Below are 6,574 nucleotides of genomic sequence, written 5' to 3' on the forward strand. Positions count from 1 at the left end.
CAAACTTTGAAAACGGCCTCCCAAGTGAAATTTTTCTGAAATTCTGCAGACACCATTGCCAGTAAATGCACAGTAAGGCAGAGTTTTCAATGGAAGCACCGATATCACGCTCCGCTTTCCGCATGCACGTACAACAGTACAACAATAACATTTTTACAATTGTCGCAGACTACCATGTTGTGCCTGTGATGACTCAATCTGCTGAATCTGCTGACTGTCTTTTAACAAAATGTGCATCTTTTGCTCCCATAGACTGTATATAGAGTGGAAGCGTGGCTCCACCATTCACTATTGTACGGTTTTGAAGCCAAAATACCCCCGTCACAGGCACCGCCATTGACAGTAGTTGTGCAGCGAGAGTCTGTGCCGGGTGACAAAAATGATATATAAATTTTTTCTTTCGAGGGTCAAATCACTTCTTGACTCTACCTCCCAACATATTTTCTAATCCCTGTAAAGTAAACAAGAACAGCAGCTGTCAATCATTGTTAAACGTTACGTTAAACCTCGTTTTTAACCTTGTATAGCTAATGAAAATGAAACTTTTCGGAGAAAAAAAAGGACTTGAATACAAGACAGCCAAATAATAGAATGTGGACCTTCGAATCACAACAACAATCAGATGTGAGAAACATTTCTACAAGGAATATAATTTTTTTAATTTTAACCACAGCCCATCTGGAATGACTGGAGAGACAGATATTTTGACCTATACCGCGGTCAGTCACCAGGGGGAGCAGTTTTTGTGGAGACCTCACTTTGAGCCGAGCGAGATGATGCCCTTTTTTTTTTTTTTTTTTTTACAGTCTATGGATGCGCCACTTCAGAAATGGGCATTCACCAATACACCATGTGATCAGATCAATTTTACTTTGGCAGAGATCTCCCTAAAGCGTCTTCTGGACAAGACAGTTATAGCACCAACTACAGGCCTGGTATAGTTACTACAGCATTTTCAGTCCCTTTGTGTTTCTGTGTAAAGGCAGTATTTTTCACAGCATTTTTTGCTTTTCAGGGTGAAACATTGTCTCATAAACGGGGCCTTATTCTTACTACTGAATCTTGTTTTAAGCTTCTGGCTCCCCCAGATACTGTCAATCAGGTGCTTGATTTACACCTGATTCAGTGGTGGGGGGCCCATGAAGGAAAAAATAAGCAGCTGTCTCGAGTTGCCACAGGCCCATGATTTTGTGAGCAGAATAGCTCAGGGTGGCTCAGGTAACTCTGAATGAGGAGTATGGGAGGAGGCTATTATCATTTGTTCATTCACTGTGATACCTGTCGGTCATGATGTGTCGCAATGACGTGGCGGGTGGTTTGCACAATGAGTGTGTGGCCAGTCACCAGTAACATTAGCATACATGGTGGCAGTAGCAGTTCTCTTGAGTGGCTGTGCATGTTTGACCAACCGTGTGCATGCGTGAGCTTGTGTTGAGGGGGCGGGGTCACCGAAAAAATATTGATGTTAAGCTACTGCCTGACTGTCAGCGCCTGTGTACATGGGTCCTACCACAATGGTCAGTAGGTGTGAATGGGCATGTAATGATTCACTGTGTTCCACAAAACCACTTTACAGCATTATTTGGAGTGAGTGCTCGTACCATCATCAGGGAAGATTAAGTTCCATAACACAGAGGATGTCAGAGACAGCTGCAAAGTGGGCGTCCTGAGAGGACAGTTACCTCACACTACCAATGCTGAGGCACCACCACTTCAGGATGATACAACCGACAGCTCTCTGCTCAGCTAACTCAGAACAGAGTAGACTGCACACTTGTATCCCCCACAGGAAAACAAGGCTCATCATCATCAAAGGCAATCTCAATGCATAGATATTGACAAGACATTCTGTTACCAGTATCTCATCTTAATTCTCAATCCCTTATCCCCACAGTCTGGGACCAACACTTGCCCCCACAGAACAGGGTTTTTCAGAAACTACCACCAGAATTTTAGAGTGGAATGGATGAGTTGGCCTGCCACCAGTCCTGATCCCAATTGCATTGAACACTTGAACACTGGGATCTGCTTGGGCCAGAGTGACCAACACAAACACGTTGGCTGACTTGTGTTAAATGCTGGATGAAGAATGTGATACGATCCCACAACAGTGTATGACCAGGCTGGTTAGCAGCATGAGGAGGAGGAGCCAGGCTGTTATGGCTGTGTTTGGCTCGTGTTTGTTAAATGTATAAACTGTTAAATTTCCCACATGTCTTGTTTTTTCATATTGCAATTGTTACTGGTCCCAGACCGGGGTCCCATGAACACATAAGGTTCCTGTGTAAACGGGAGGAAAGATGAGGCAGGCATGTGCTTCTGTTCAGACAGCTTCGCTCCACAGACTTTACTTCTACATACAAAATTCATGTACATTTCCTATTTCTCAATTTCAGTTCTAACTGTATCCTAAAGGTACTTCAGCTCAGCATAGTCCACAAGCTAATATCATCATAAAAACAAAACTATATAAGTCAAAATGCTTCAGATTTTTACAATGAAACAACAGTTCTCTGCCTCTGTTTAAGCCACCATAAACTGACAAACTTATTGAGCTTATTCATACTGAAAACACGTTACTAGCATGCTGCGATTCAGATATTAAAGTATCAGGGCTGAAGACTGCAAACTGACATCCATTAAGACTCACAACACTCAAAACACACTCTTATCACTGGGATAGTGAAGAAATCAGTCTTTAAAACAAAACATCACATCCTAAACAATACCTTTATACCAAAGGGAATGTTCTGGAGCCAAACTAAGCACTTACTTTCGTGATTGTCAGGAAGACATTTTACTCGTTCGTGCCACTTTAGCCCGGCAGCAGTACATATAGAGAGTAGGTTTTTATCATTCATTAGCTTATACACTTAAACTGCTACACTCCATTGTGACACTCACATTTAGTGTTAAAATTGTGTTTTATGCATGTACCCATCTATGAACAACTTACAAACCTGTGAACAAGAGGAAAGATGAGGCAGGCAACCGTGTTTCTGTTCAGTACAGCATCGCTCGACTAGACTGAGGAAGCTGCGCGAGAGTCCGCTATCAAAGAAAGCCCCAGGGGAGAAGCACAGCGCCACACTGCCTCCTGCTGGCGTGGTGCACAAATCATGTAACAATGAACTCTGAAGTCCTTACCAAGGGCATACATCTGCCATTGTGGCTTCTGTAACTCAGACAATTATGTCAATAAATGAATACAAAAGTTCATAAGTTCATAAGACATGTTACAATTCAAACAATTTAAAGGTATTAATAAGTTAAAAGTTGTGTAAATATGATTAAATGGTATTTCGTATGTTTTAGAAAAGGTTTAAAAGCTGTTAAAAGTACCCGAGTATCACTTAAAAACGAGTGATGAGAATCAGTTACATAAATGAAATACAAAATGTTTTCATGTATTTTATTTTGGTTTAATTGTGAAAGAGCTAACAGGAAGTGCTCTGTACACAACTCTTGCCAATCAGTTTTGTATTAGCTTTACTAAATGAAACCGGAAGTGATATGCGCTAGCTTGACCTCGAGAGACGCAAGATGAATCCGCCTTGAGGCTGCTGTTTTTGAGTAATTAGAAGAGTTTTCTGGACTGCTAACTCAATGATCGTCAATGAACACTCGTCTATTACTTTTAGATTAAATATTGACAATTTCTCCCCGAACTTTGCCCTGCAGTAGGTTGTTTAAAGAACTTTGAAGCAGTTTAGCACCGTAGCATGTAGCATTCGCTAGTCTCGCGGATGTCGCGCAGCCAACAGACTAGTTTTGCTCACTCAGCTTTCTATGAAGACTTCTTTCTCATCATTGCGGACTGAATAGGAAGATTAGTCGTTTTCTTAGTCCTAATAGACTGCTGGAAAAGTGCCGAGTGTGGATTTTATCTTTTCTTTCCTGGACATCACCTATTCCTGGATTCCTAAAAAGGGAGGATCAAGCTACCTTCTTAGGTCACGGTTTGGGTCTCTCTTCAAGTGAACTTGGACTGGAGGCTGTGAGTACCGACTGAACTACAATATTTTGGTTTGCTCCTAAAGTGAAGCGGCTATTAAGTTTTGGGCCTCACCGCTTCCAAGCATCGCTCAGGCCTGCCACCATAGGGTTTTCTAAGCTTTATGAGCCGGCTGGTGTGTGTGTGTGTGAATGGTAAGAGGGCCCCTTACATTGGTTATTATTTTAAGTTAAGAAACTGAGAAAAGACATATTTCAGGAGAAATGATGATTTATTGTTAGTTTAAATGTTATAACGTTTATTTTATGAATGTTCAGTAAACTGGAAGTTTGCATTTAACTTAAAAGTTTGGTCATTTCATCTGATCTTAAGAGTGTGTGACAGTGATTTGGTTTCTCTGCATGTTAGATCGTAATAAGAATGGTTTTCGAACATTAAAGGGACACTTTGGTTTTGTTACAGTAACATAGATAAAGCAGTATCTCTTCATAAGTTCTGAATATAATATTTAAGAATCTAGGGGCCCTTACCTGATATAGTGGGTAACAGTGGGTTACACTTCCATTTAACTGTTTTAATTACAGACATACCATTTGATCAAAATAAAATATGCGCAAATTCCACAAAATGTGATGATATATTTTCTGTGCATCTCACAATCATCCAATTCACCAAAGATCAAACAAGAGTCAATGGTAGAATAAGCTGTTTGGCATTGACAGAGAAGATTTGGCAAATCCTCCATGGGCACAACCGCAATACTCATCTCTGCTGCTCATCGTGCAAATGTATGTTCCTTACAAATGTGGCTCCATTTAAAAGAAAAGCAAACAGACTTTCCCACCATATGAAATCTATTGTCAGTTTGGAAATCTAAGAATTCAATGCTTTGTTGCATTATTTCCTAAAAAAAAGCCTCACATCACATGCAATAACAAACTGTATCAAAGAAAAAATATATAAATAAATGGGTGTCACCTCTTTTGTGGCCAGAAGTGACAAGAGACAGAGATTTTTCTTTCACATCACTTCACTTTTATTTCACAGACCATCTGACATCATTGTTTTAGTGTTGTACTTTTAATGCTACCTCCTTCCAGCAGGGGGCAGTAATGTACATAAAATTAAGTGCCACCAGTAATAATCACAAAAAGAATTTCAACATTAGTTAATCTGTCAGATCTGTGAGTATGCACTGCTAGGTGGTTTGGGAAACAGCCTCACTCTTCAAAGGAGTGTGGAAGTAGGTTGGACTACCAAGAGGACCATGAGAACTAACACTGTCCACACAGAAAGGGTCCAGCTGAGAATGAAACCAGGAACCATCATTGGTCTGTGGGACAACAGCTCTTACTCCCACACACATCAGCTCTATGGTGTAGTTAAATACACATTTTCAATCATCTCTTGTGCTTTTTATTGTAAACCTCAGCTTCCATTGACAGCTGTAACCTCGACACCTGCTTTTTGTCTTTAACCAGCCAAACTTTCAAACCTTCTCCTCAGATTCATCTTCGATCTCAACAGAAAACAAAACACACACACACACACACACACACACACACACACACACACACACACACACACACACACACACACACACACACACACACACACACACACACACAAATTATAATAATATGAAACACTACAAAAAACAAGAAGCAACCATGGTCATTTTCTATTAGTGACAGAAAAGGCTAGAAGTGTCCATCATCGTGTCATCAAACTTTAATATTTGACATCAAAGGCTGAGACACATACACCTGAGCTAGCTTTCTCTGTCTTCATTTTGGCATCTAAAAACCAACCCCTTCATGAACTCAGGGACCATCTGGACCAGCTGCCTGTCCCCTTTTAACCATCTCCAACCTCCTCTGAGCCTTCAATGAGCAAACCGTCAGGCTGTGCTGCAGACGAGTCAACAAAGCCAGAGGAGGGCCGTGCGGGGGAGGGGATTGTTTACTGTGTATCAGATACAGCAGGTTCAGTTTGTTTGAGCTCCACCACTGTCACCTGGACTGAAAAAGACACATGGCAGTGCAGCTTACTCTGATGCTAAAAGTAAAAAATTAGTGGCATTAGATGTTAGTGTGGAGGACTGTCTAAAGTTTGCTGATCTCTGAATATTATGATTTCAGCTGATAGCAAGCTTGGGTTAAGGTAAAAACTGACATAAATGTGTTTAAATTTGGTGTTCGCTTGAGGCTGGCTCTGGAAGTACCAGAAGTCACATACACACCAAGCAAAAAAAAAAAACATTTTTGAAGCAGAAATTAACCTTTAACAGCCTGGTTCAAAAAATGTCTCCAGTCTGAGTCACTAATTTTACTGTGGAAACTTTTGAGACTTAGAAGTGGGCCCTTGATTGGAAAAGGTTGGGAACCACTGATGTAGGGTCTATCGGGGTCGAGTGATGCATTGACTGTTAGAAGATGGCAGAATGTGTTTTGTCATCAAATACCCACTGATCATGTACAACACTTTGACCACAGGAGGTGCCAAAATCATCCCAAACCAAGAGTTCCCTGAAGGAGCTTTAAAGTGATGCAACTTTTCCCTTTTGATAAGGTATACCACAACAAATATAAAAAGCTATAAAAATAAAGATCTAAATCT

Source organism: Halichoeres trimaculatus, unplaced genomic scaffold, assembly GCF_033239565.1.
Source record: "Halichoeres trimaculatus isolate MK-OKI-2021-1 unplaced genomic scaffold, fHalTri1.1 fHalTri1_scaffold_4, whole genome shotgun sequence".
Taxonomy (NCBI): domain Eukaryota; kingdom Metazoa; phylum Chordata; class Actinopteri; order Labriformes; family Labridae; genus Halichoeres; species Halichoeres trimaculatus.